General features: G+C 38.3%; 1 long non-coding RNA gene across 1 annotated transcript in view; it reads left to right on the top strand.

Annotated features, from left to right (window-relative positions):
• LOC131483101 (uncharacterized) overlaps positions 1-491 on the top strand; it is a 33978-nt gene extending 33487 nt beyond the window's left edge. Inside the window, exon 3 of the long non-coding RNA XR_009247514.1 lies at positions 390-491. This is a non-coding gene — a long non-coding RNA (uncharacterized LOC131483101). The remainder of the gene's footprint in view (positions 1-389) is intronic.
• Positions 492-13408: the final 12917 nt, after the last annotated feature.

Below are 13408 nucleotides of genomic sequence, written 5' to 3'. Positions count from 1 at the left end.
TAAATGATTAAAAACCCGGAATTCATTAGATAAAAATATATAAAAATCTTCTGAAAATGAAATGCCCATTGAAATGAAAAGAGAACTGTAATATTTAAGACACGTTGAGTAGCTTCTAGTCAATTTCTTATTTATTCCCTAGCTGTTCTGTCTTTAGAATTTTCCCAAACTTTCCTGAAAGTGACAGTTGTCAGGGGTTAAACTGAGAGTTCCAAAATGTATCCGGTACAACCAGCAAAAAGAGGTTTTTAATCTTTCAACTTTATTCTTTGCCTTGAACTGCAGAATAAGAACTGCTTGGGCCACTACATTCTTAAGATTGGTTATATTATTTTAGCACAGCAACTTTTTCTCCCCATGTTCTAATTGCTGAGTATACTTCCAAGCAGGTGCAGCGAGAGATGAATTAGATGAGATTCTACTCCTCGTGCAAGCTCTAGAGCTGAAGCCACCTTGTTTAAACTTCCTGCTTATTCTGCAATCATTTGCCTTGTTTAAAGGCTGCAATGATCTTCCACTCTTGAAAACACTCCACATGGTTTTCAGATTGTTTTGTTGTTGTTACCAATACCAAAGCACACCCAGGTAATTTCACTAGAGGCAAGTAATAATAAAGTTCATGTCACTGTATTAAACACTGCTGGAAAGTAGAGCTTCTAGTAATTACCTTTCTAGCCTATTTCTTGACAACAATTTACTGTTGTCTCAGTTTCCACAAAACATCACTTTGATAGGACTTACAGTATTAGTGCAGCAGATATTCTCAAACTAATTAATGCAACTTTTTTTCAAATGTGTAAGCATCAGTGACGTACACCCTTCCCAATAACTTAAAGATGGGGAGAACGATGCTGTCACTTCTGAGTTATGTTAAGAAAGCATGCATACTTAGTGTGGTTGACCATGTGTCACAATCAACTGCAGAACTTGTCTAGAACCCTTGTTTACCTACCCAGGAAACTTGTTATATATAATACTTTGGAAATATCTCAGATGTCCAGGCTAAAACAAAATTACATTTCAGTAAGCAGTAACTTAAGTAAGGGGAAGCCTGTGTAAACAACCAACCAATCTACTAAGTGCCTTCAAAATTTTAACTATTTTATTTCTCTACTTTCACATGTTTCCACAGCACTGGTTAACTCTTTTCCCAACCAAATTTTAATATCACCACTTATTGGGATGTGTGGATGCCTCACTGTGCCCTGTGAGAGCTGAAGTGACCCTAGACAGCCCCTAGACATCCCTTCAACATAGCATGTTTTTGGTGATTCTTTGAGATTCATAATCTGTGCCCCCAAACTTGCAAATTGACCGTTTCACACACAGATTGCCTGTGATTTCAGGACTCATACTACTATATTCAACAGAATCGCCGTACATTAAACAACAGTGAAAGTGCTGAAATATCTAGATCACTTGGCCAATGCAATCTTTGTGCCAAAAAAGGAACATGGGAATCCATGTTTTCACGAGGAATGGTGAACCATACCCAGGCAAGGGATATGAAGTATAGAGTATCAATGTGAAGTAACATCAGGGTATCATAATTTCACATTTCCATAACGGAGCATGTCTATGGGAAAAACGGGCCTCTTACCGGCCAAACAAAGCAAAAGTGTGCTCGAATAGGCATGTGTTCTCCCTTACTAAACTTTGGGTCAATATTTCCCAGTGAATGAGCAGTAGAATATCTTACCCAGCTTTGGAAAGGCACAATCCTTACTCTCCTCTGCCATCTCTCCCTCAACAACAATTCAATTAGAAGAGTACAACCCAGAATTCTCACTGAAGAGGATTCTTCCTGAATGAAACTGCTCTGGTATTATTAATCTCTGTTCTTTCAAATCAGAGATTCTTGAATCAATACTGTAGATCTACTGCTTAGAAAAATTAACTTGGAGGAGTTGCCTTATTATTTATTCATAAGATGGATATGAAAATGTCTCCCAAACAGAAACGGTTGAAGATTCAAAGGAGATAATGTTTGTGAAATCCTGGCTGCCTATTAAGAACTGGGTAGCTGTTTACTGTCTTTCTCTAAATACAGTGTGAAATAGTCAGATTCACGTTCTAGCCCCAGGCCCCTGAGAAGCTTTTCTCGTCATTTTGGTTGGATTCTTAAGTGTAGCAGCAATTTATAGACAAGTTCTGGTCTGATACTCAGAGATGCTCATCACAAAATGAGTTTCATTATTTTAACATCTCGTTTTATTCTTCCTATTCCCAAGTTTTGAGAGTGCATGCCTTTTTATTGTTCAAAATTCATCAGTGAGTGAACAATTCAAAAGAAAACAAGGTACATAAATGTCATGTTTTCAGAAAATATTAGTGAAGGGAAACTTGTGAAAATGGGCTGGTAATTGTTGGAAACTACATATTCAAATAATGAGTGAAAGATTGTGAGATAATTTTCATATTGTTCTTTAGACAGATTCACAGAACAGCAGAAGTTAGTAGAAAAACAACAGGATGAACGGTGTGGGCTAGGGAAACATACAGGACATTGCCCTTCGTCACTGCCAAGTAATTCCCACTAGTGGCCTAAGTGTTTGAAAACAATACACATAGATGCCTCATTCAGCAGAGAAGAGGCTTTAATCTGAAAGACATTTCTAGTTTGTTATGGCAAAGAGATGGGCATAATCCAAACTTCCTAGACTTCTACAGGTCGAAAGGCTTCTGCTCTATCAACTGACATAAGCTCTGCCTCCCTCAAGCTCCCATTCACTGCTCTAGGATGTCCACTCAGAGCAACAGGCAGGAATTTCTGGGAATCACCTCCCATGGTCTGTTACTAGCCCCTTTTCACTCTCGTCCCCTTTGGTGAAAATCTGCTTTTGCTGAGCATCTGGGTCACTCCAGAAGCTGGTCACTGGCCACGTACACCACTGTCCTTGGCTACTTCTGCTATTGTGGGGCAGCTGAGACTGTTGATGTTCTCAAGTGGCTAAATGCAACCTTGGGCTCACAGAGAAATAATTGACCTCTCTGCCACCTTCAGAATAGGGCCCAAGGTCTTGTGGAAGGTCCAGTGGCAAGTCTTGAAAAGTCTCTTGGGGGATACTCACAGCACCATCCCAACCCATTTCTCCATTTGCTGAAAACATATTCAACTCCACAGGCAGTTTCAGAGACAAGCAATGCTCTCTTGGTAGCACCTACAGCACCTATACCCCACCTCCCCAACCGTACACACTTCATTCTGGTCTTTGTTATCAGGTACATGCTATTTTTCTCATGCTCTTTTACCTTAAGTGCAGCTCTTTTCTGCCAAGAATCTTCATACTTTTCCTGAGTACATATTCTCTGCTGACTCCTCTTATAGGCTGATTAGTTAAATATCTGAATCCCAGTAACCAACAACTTACACTCAAAACAAAGCCGTACAATATGGGAAAGATGGAAGCAGTGGAATATACAAACACTAAACAAGAACTCCTGCCATTCTAAAACGAACAAACAAGCAAAACAGCTAGGTGGTTTACCTGCCAAGACTACCATGTTCATGTTTTCCCTTCTGCTTTTGCCACATGTGCACAAATTCATATTAATCATTTCATGCCAACACTGTCAATAGTTAGGGGTCACTCTTGCCAGGTGTTGAAGAAGTTATTTGACCTGTTGTCTTATTCTTTTGTTTATTGGTCCTGGGAGTGGATGAGAATCCATGAAAGTGGAGATTGAAAATGAGCCCTCCAACCTTGTTGGGAAATCACCAGCCAAGATAGGCGAGACAGCTGCTTACCTTTAAACATCCTTGATATGCTCTTAGATATTGGGGAATTTGTAAGCATTAGCTGCATTTTACTTGCAATTCACTACTGCAAGCATGGTTTCAATCACTAATTTTCACAGGATAATTACTTGAGTATATCACATATGTGTCTTTTCCCAGCCTTTTTTTTTTTTGGCAAAGGCTTATTGTCAGCTGTACAAATCTTAAACATTGTTGCATGGTTACATATGACAGAATGAATTAGAGGAAATGTAAAGAGTGGTATGAGTCAGTGTTAACAATGGAGTTGTTAAATTGTACTGTAACCAAACTTACTGTGGGAATTGTCACAAAGCACTGGGGCCCAAATACTTCAGCACCATTAATTCCTATAATTGTCATTTTTGAACATTTCAAAGAGTACTTTTATTTCACTGAGCTTGAGTTAGACGGCTTTCCTTTATTTCCCAGTTACACGTGTTCTGCACACATGAACAACAAATCTAGATTCAGATTAAAATATGCAGCCACTTCTATGTGCAGGTCATGCAATTTAAACCATCTCAGTGAAGACTCTTAAGCCTATGTCGAGAGCAGGCTTAAGCTCTGTGTTATTTCTGTATGTACTTTGCGGCTAAATCTTTTTGTTTTTACGATGACTTGTCTATATAACACATATACATTGTTTTAAAGGTCAGGGAAAATGCTTTAAAAAGAAAAGAATACAACAATGTGACTTGTTGGAGGAGGGAGTTGTTTAGTCACCACTGTGAACCTTCCACAGTGTGATTTTCTGCAAATAATGAGAATTGCAGACACACATGTGAACAGGAATGTCTCAGTATCTTCAGCTCTTCAGGACTGTTTGATGGAGAAATAGGTGCTTGGGTTCCTGGGCCAAAGTCAGCAGGAGATTAAAAAATATTTTGATATTCATTCTTATTGGGCTATAGGCTATACATTGCTAGCAATATTATCCCTAGATGCAAGCATGAGAGATAAGTGCTTGTTTTTCTGGCAAAGACTGTAGTTTGTTATTTTTACACACATTCTGTCATGTCTTTACATGTAGGCCAAGCAGCATTATTTTCTTCACTTGTTTGATGAAGAAATTCAGGAAATTCCAGAGAAGTCTCTGCTGGAAGAGGCACAATGGAGAACTCATGGATCCCTGCTCATCAGCATAGTGCCTGCCACTGTCCATGATTTGAGGGAGAGTGGGGTTCTATATTTATCTTCTTTCATTTGTTTACTTAAAAAGATATTTATTTTTATTTATTTGAAAGACAAAGAGACAGAAAGAGAAAGAGAGAGACAGCCACACAAGTCAGAGACACCATCCTTCCAAATGTTCACAGAGCCAAGGCTGACCCAAGGTGGAGCTAGAAGCCTCGAAGTCAATCTGGGTCATCCCCCATGAGTGGCAGAGTCCCAAGTCCTCGAGCATCACCTGCTGCTTCTCAGGTACCCTATTAGCAAGGCGCTGGGATCGGAAGCTCGGTTAGGGCTTGAATTCACACACTGGATGTGCATATCCAAAATGTCAGCTGACCCACTGTGCCAAATGGTCACTCTGATAAATCCTCTTGGAATAAAGAAAACTCTTTTTCTGTTTTCTTCCACCCAGACAAAAGCTTGAACAGAGTGTATCTCAAAGAGTGAACATTTGAAAGAGTTTATAATTCTATTTATATCACCTGAAATATAAACAGTGGAATTAGCTTTTCCAGAACCCATGACTGTTAGTGATCTTAAACAATATAAATGTATATACATCATATTAAATGCACTTACTGAAATTCAGTTACTGGGCTAGGCAACTGTGATACAGTAGGCTAAGCAGCTTCTTAAAACAATCTCAAGGTGATGCAATGGTTCAACTAGCTAATCTTTCGCTTGCAAGTGTCAATATCCCATGTGAGTATCTGTTTGTGTCCTGGTTGCTTCACTTCCACTTGAACTCCCTGCTTATGGCCTGGGAAAGCAGTGGAGCATGGCCCAAAGCCTTGGAACCCTTCACCTGCATGAGAGGTCCAGAAGTTGATATTGGAAGAGTTATGAAGCATATTTAGGCTAATTCTGATTGTTTAAACAGGTTAGCTTTCAGTACGTTTTCACACTCACTGTGATTAAACCAACATAACCTGTCTTTTCAATTTGTCTGAAATGTATCCACTCATGAAACAATTAATTTCAAGCAAATTTAATTGTATGTCTGTTCAATTTGGAAAGTTGTATTGTGCTTTTACTATAATATGAGTATTACCAAAAAGTACATTGAATTGAAATTTAATCTTTTAATATTTTGAATCTTATACTTAAAATAATATTTTTATTGAATCTGTTTCTTATTAAGTACCCTGTAAAAGTGACAAAAAGATATTTAAAAGGGTAAAGAGTATTGCATACTTCTATGAATGTGATTTTTAAGACAAAGATATGAAAAATGGTCACTTGAAATAACTCTAACCAGTACCTTTGGCACAGGAGCGAAAAATGAAATTATATTAGGGACTATCACTTGGAAAGAGAAACCACTGCAATTTTCGTTGTTGCTGACATTTAAGTAAATGTCTCTGTTTTGTACCCTTGAAAGCTAGACAGGATCAATCCGAAATGTCTGAAAGTCCAACATGTAATAATAAATATCTATGATTCGATCCTAACCCAGAGAATATGTAAAGTTGTACAACCATTTTTATTTAAATCTTACTCAAGGAATTTAACAACTGTGCCAATTAAGGGGCCAGTATCTTACCACTTGTTTTATGATTAGGAATGAGTCTATTAATTTAAAATAAATCCAATGTGATTATGTAATATTGTTTAGGCTAGACTTTTCATTCTTATTATTCCCTTATAAATGTCTTTAGTAACATTATGTAGCTATAACTTGTGCTAATGCAAATCCCATAATATCATGGGAAGAAGAAATCAAGTGTTACCCCATAAGCCATTCACGAAGTAGCTGCTCAGGTAAGGAACTTGCTCTCACAGAGTATACTGTAAGTTACAGTTTGGAAACTGGTCCTAAGGAAGCAGTCAGCAATCTTTTCCCTTATATCTACAGGCAGATGACAGTTACATGTGCAAAATGCTCCAGTAAGCTATTGGGACAGTTTGCAATTTCAAGAATATTCCTAATATTTCTTTCTCAATTGCATTTACAAAAAAGGATTGACATTCAAATGGATGAGAGATACAGATTTCATTATAGGGAGACTCCACCGATGTCTATACCTTTGGCAAGAATATCTTTGAAAATAATTTATAACTCCCACTGCTATTAGAAAATTTACAATAAGCCTCACAAACCACCACCATATGCCATATGTTGAGATATCATAATTGAACACTATCAATTCCTTAAGATGTTACAAATGTACATTCTTAGTAAATCTTACAGATATTTTACTTGGGAATTTGCTAGGGCTTCTCAGACAAAATAACACAGGCTGGGGGACCCACACTACAGAAATGCACTGGCTAAGGGTTCTGGAGGCTGAACTTCTGAAAATAAAGGACAGGCAGGGGTAGTTCCTGCTTCAAGAAGGATATGGTTCAGACATTTCTCTTGAGTTTGGAGCTAATCTATCCTCATGTCTTCTCACAACGTTGCCTGTTGGTGTGCGTCAGTCTCTGTGTCCAAATTTCCCCCTTTTCATAACACTATGGAAGCCAAAATTAGCTCTCTAAAATCATGCTGAGATAAAACTTTAATAGATGAATTGCTAAATTACTTTCTGATGTTCTGCTCAGTTCAGCCTGAGACCCTTCTGATTTTCTCTTCAAGTTTATTCTTCCTCCAGACCACCCTACGAGCTGAAAATGCTGGGTGTGTCAGTGTTCACATGTTTGTAACAGTCATTCTTGTCTTCAAAACTACTGTGATGATGAATGAATGTTTACATGCTATTGTTCATGTGTTTTTTCTTCATCCACTGAAACATGGTGCCAAGAAATATTTTGAGTAAGAACTACATAAAATATCTCAAATAAGAAGCAAGTGCATCAAGAAGATTATAGTTTCAAAGTATGGCAATATTTCCTTTGAGAAAATATTCAAATGACTTCTTGCTGCAGATTGCATGTACACACACACACACACACACACACACACACACACACTTATTTTTAAATGCAGACCACCGAGTCTGTAATGTCTGGCACATTAATGAGTACCTTTTTGTGCCTGAGCCTTTCACTAGATATCACGATGATCTCTCGGTCTCTAGATCCATGAAAAGGCAAATGATAGGGTTTTATCCTTTCTACAGCTGAATAATATTTCATTGGGGGCCCAGCGGTGTGGCCTAGCGGCTAAAGTCCTTGCCTTGAAAGCCCCGGGATCCGATATGGGCGCCGGTTCTAATCCCGGCAGCTCCACTTCCCACCCAGCTCCCTGCTTGTGGCCTGGGAAAGCAGTTGAGGACGGCCCAAAGCTTTGGGACCCTGCACCCGCGTGGGAGACCCGGAAGAGGTTCCTGGTCCCGGGATCGGATTGGCGCATACCGGCCCGTTGCGGCTACTTGGGGAGTGAATCATCGGATGGAAGATCTTCCTCTCTGTCTCTCCTCCTCTCTGTATATCCGGCTTTCCAATAATAATAAAATCTTTAAAAAAAAATATTTCATTGGGTACTATATAGTTCTATCCATTCATCTGCTAATTGGATAATCTTTTTTATTTAAAATTATATGTTGAAACTTCTCATAAAACTGCTACTTTAAAGTATTCCAACTCTCTTTGGGGTCCCTGGTAGGAAGAAATACATCTCATTTCTAATACATTTCCTTTTGTAGGATTGTAAGTCATTGTGAAATGAACATGTCTTCATTGTCTTATCAGATATTAACTGTACCCAATTTAGCTAATATTTGCTGAATTTTCACTTTCCCTTGAACGTTGGGCCTCAACTCAGCTTTTATTCCATCCTGCTTTAAGTCTGAATAGGACTACCAGAAATACATGCGTGGAAAACTCTTACCTCACTCTCTGAAACATAACAGGTGCTAAAATGTTTATAACTATTTTGATTCTTAGCTGTTCGTTTGCATGATGTCATCATCATCACCAATGCAGTCCTTAGAAATGATAAATGCACTTTTAAATAGTTACAAATTATTGCAACATTGAGCTAATCATTTTTGGAAGGATTGACTCAATACATCTTGATACTGATAGGAAATTGAAAATTTTTAAATGAAGTTCAACAATTATTTCAAGTTCACATGGTGGTAGCATGATGACAGAAAGTCAAAAGTCTACCCCAAAAGCATGGACTCCACAGCACAGAATAAAATCAAGAAGTCAATATGCAGAAGATGCACTTTGAAAACATCAACAAAGGAACTAATATGGAACTAGCTTATTCACAGAGCAGGACATTCTATATTCACCTCTTCCAACTTGCTATTATCAGAGCAGAACATACACATATCCAATCTTCGTGTGTCTCTTTGTTGTGTATTTCAGGATCATGAAGTTTTTACTTTCAGTAGAGTTAGAACTCAGCTTCTGGACAGATTGGAAATTAAATCAGCGTACTGGGATAATTTTCAATAGATTATCTTCAATGTTCTTTAAAACCTTCACTCACTCCTATCAAGAATCAAATGTAGGGTCCCACATAGTAGCCTAGCAACTACATTTCTCACCTTGTATGCCCCAGGATCCCACATGGGTGCTGGTTCTAATCCTGGCAGCCCCGCTTCCCATCCAGTTCCTTGCTTGTGGCCTGGAAAGGCAGTTGAGATCAGCCCAAACCCTTGGGATTCTGCACCCATGTGGGAAGCCTGGAAGAGGCTCCTGGCTTCGGGTTGACTCAGCATTGGGCATCACAGTTGCTTGGAAAGTGAATCATTGGACGGAAGATCTTCCTCTCTGTCCTCCTATCTCTGTATATCTGACTTTCCAATAAAAATAAAATAAATTGGGCCTGGCGCAATAGCGTAATGGTTAAAGTCCTCACCTTGCACGCACCAGGATCCCATATGGTCGCCGGTTCTAAACCCGGCGGCCCTGCTTCCCATCCAGCTCCCTGCCTAAGGCCTGGGAAAGCACCTGAGGATGGTCCAAAGTCTTGGGACCCTGCACCCGCATGGGAAACCTGGAAGAGTTCCTGGCTGCTGGCTTCAGGTCGGCTCAGGACCAACCGTTGCTGTCACTTGGGGAGTGAACCATCGGACGGAAGATCTTCCTCTCTGTCTCTCCTCCTCTCTGTATATCTGCTTTTCTAATAAAAACAAATAAATATTTTTAAATAAAATAAAATAAAATGAATCTTTTTTAAAAAACAGTCAAGTGTAGCCGACTGTTTCATGTCATTCTGCTGAATTCCTTTCAGTCTCCTCACTTGGAGTCATTGGTCTCACCTAGTTCTTCACCCTGATATCCCTCTGCTGACTCAGATGCGGAATAGCTGTCTGCAAAGCCATTATCACAGGCTCTCTCTCCTGCCAAGGCAAAGCTTCAATAGCAAAAATCTCAACTTGCTTCACATTGCGTAGGTGTGTGTAACATCCATAAACAGCAATGACACCAATCAGAAAGAACAGCTAAGACATGGTATAGTCTTGATACAATACCCCTGTGAAGACTATGAATTGATACTCCAAGAGGATTGTTTATTCTTGTTGCGACAACTGAAGAATAATAATCTTTTACTCAGCTTTTATCCAGGGCTCCAGATGACAGGAGTGAGCCTAGTAACTTAGCTGATGATAGCACCTGTTGCATTTATTAAACTTCAACAACAGCCAATAGCAATTTTTTTTCGCTAACTCATACTCAAAACAGAAATGATCTTTTTGCCCATCTTCATGGCTTCAGCCTAGGTCTCTCTTAAAATAATTCCACAAGCTCCTCATTCATCTATCTCAGTATAGATTACATAGGTTTTGGCCATTTTTTTTTTCATTAGGAAATATCAGTCACTGTATCAATAAACTCCGAGTTTCCCTACTACCCATCACTCCAAACCTGTAGAGGGTGAGAATCTCTGTTTAGTTATTCTGACACTCTTGACACATCTAATTGGCTGTGAGCTGATATTTAATTAGTGCAAGTTCACAGGAGAAGAAACTTTGGGAAAAGGTGTGAGATAGGAGAAATATACATATGTATATCAGTTTCTTATTTACTGATCAATATCATATTTTCATTTTAATTTTGGCAGCTGCAGTTATTCTACTTTTTTCAGGGTTCCTCCAATTTATTTATTTATTCATTTATTTATTTATTTATTATTGGAAAGGCAGATTTATAGAGAGAGACAGAGAGAAACATTTTACATCCAGTGGCTCACTCCTAAAATGGCTGCAAAGGCCAGAGTTAAGCCAATCTGAAGCCAGGAGCCAGGAGCTTCTTCTGGGTCTCCCGCGCAGGCACAGGGTCCCAAGGCTTTGGGCCATCTTCAACTGCTTTCCTAGGCCACAAGCAGGGAGCTGGATAGAAAGTGAAACAGCCGGGACATGAACTAGTGCCGATATGGGATCCTGGCACATGCAAGGCAAAGATTTAGCAAATGAAGCCATTGCTCTGGGCGCAGGGTTCCTCTAATTTTAAGGCTATAACGCATATTGGTGGTCATTTCTATTAAACTAAGATTGATTATTTCTTAGGGGACACCTCTTTAATTTAAGTTATTCCTTTGTGCCTGTTTCACTAGAGGTAGATCAAAAAGAGGTTTTTCTTTGTTTTGTTTTTGACAGTCTACTGGTTCCTTCGATCCCTGAATTGAATGTATTGTTTCTGACAACAGCTGTAAAGCTCATTAAGCTGTGCTGGGCGCAGCTTTAGCCTCTTCATCTGTAAAGGGAAAAGGCTAACCTCAGAGATGCCTCAATCCATGAAATCAAAACGAGATCAAAGAAGAGACACACATTCCTCTGAACTCGAGATGTAAATTAGCGTGCTTCCAGTATCTATTAATCTGCCTACAACCAAGTCATTTCCGAAGAAGCTCTCTGCACTATATCAAAATGACAGGGGTGGTGAGGGAGCAAGGCAGAAACACATTTACAACTTTATCTCCATTGACGAGATAAATAAGCTTCATTACTCAAAGTGACGAAGCCAACCTGAAACAAGGAAAATGTTCATATGTCAGCCCATTAGTAAAACTGACATCTTCCTTTCTACCAAAGGAAGAGGAAAAAAGAGCATTTGCAAGATAACATCATGATATTATTTTGTCATTATTCTTTCAGGGGTTAGAACACTCCCTGCTGTATTTCGCCAATTTGCTGCAATACTACATAGTTTTAAGGCAAACTTCCCATGAATACACTAAATAGCCATCATCTATCTATCGTCCGAGTGGCATGAGTAGTACTTTGCAGGTAAGGTCACTAAAGCTTGTGGAAAATGAAAAATAAAATAACTTAGTGTAGACATTTTTGAAATTCATGTAGCCTTTTTTACAATACACATTCCACAATTTTTAATATTTGCACATAAAGATCTTTATCTAAATATGACTGCAGTAGTTTTCATTAGCACTATTTTCAGAATAAGAACACAGAAATAATCTCACAACCTTCCAGAACTATTAATTAATAGGACAGAATTCAAGTCCTCAGCTGTCTAACCCATATTCTAAATAAATTGTGATAAAGTAAGTTTGTTAAGGCTCTCAAAAATATAAGACTGTAGTAATGATAATATAATTTTGGATTATATGGAAAAACAAAGTAGAATTTCAACTATGCTATGATTATTATTCTCACTACTGGATAAAAGAAGCAAGAATTAGACTAATCATGCTTAGAATTGTAATGTGATAGTCAGAAATGTGTAATTCTAACAGTGCCAAAATTGCAGAAACTGCTAATAACTGTATGGAGTGCCCACATTCGCATTTAAACATAATACTGTTTTCTTACATCTTAATAAAAATTTACATTTCTTTCATAAGTTCACTCAAGTTTCAAGATCGTTGGATTAGAACCTTTGAGAGCTGGGAGGCAGAGATGCAGTGATGGGGAGGAGGCAACATAGAAGGATAACCAATTTTTAATATTTCCCAAAGCACCGAAATGAGTAGACTGTTATCCTGTGATTGTTTGATATGCACACTGCCAAAATTAGGTGATGACCAAAGAGATCTGCTACATACTTTCTGTTGGCCAACAAATAATGATAATAGGAGGGTATAATTCATTGCATAGACTACAAACAGATAAATTGAAATGAAAAATGAGTACAGAGATGGGAGAGAAGGAAAGTTCTGAGTTACACAGAATGCCAACTAATCAATAATGTGTGAATAATGATATGGCTACAAAATCACTTCTTTGTAACTTACATTGCAATGATTGATTTGGACGTGTGTCATGCATGGGTGAGTACTATGCGTATACATAATAGTCCTTAAGTCGTGCAATATATCTATAGTATGTGTATATATATATATATGTGTGTGCGTGTATATATATATGTATGTATTTCAACCTTTATGCAAAAAAACAAGATCAATAGCCCTTTTAATACTGTTGTTGCTATATCTCAGGGAGGCTGATATTTTTTGTTTAAGTTTTCATTCATTCAAAAAAGTTTTTTTCTTATTAATTTCCTCAGTGACTCATAAGTCAGACAGTAGCATCATTTGCTTCAAGAAGGTTTTTTTATTTTCTTTTTCAGTTCTTCAGCAATACATTGGTCAGTCAGAAGCATGTTATTTAACATCAT

This window comes from Ochotona princeps, chromosome 23 (genome assembly GCF_030435755.1).
Source record: "Ochotona princeps isolate mOchPri1 chromosome 23, mOchPri1.hap1, whole genome shotgun sequence".
Classification (NCBI taxonomy): Eukaryota; Metazoa; Chordata; class Mammalia; order Lagomorpha; family Ochotonidae; genus Ochotona; species Ochotona princeps.
The sequence above is the reverse complement of the archived record's forward strand: the minus strand, read 5'-3'. Positions and strand labels throughout refer to the sequence as shown.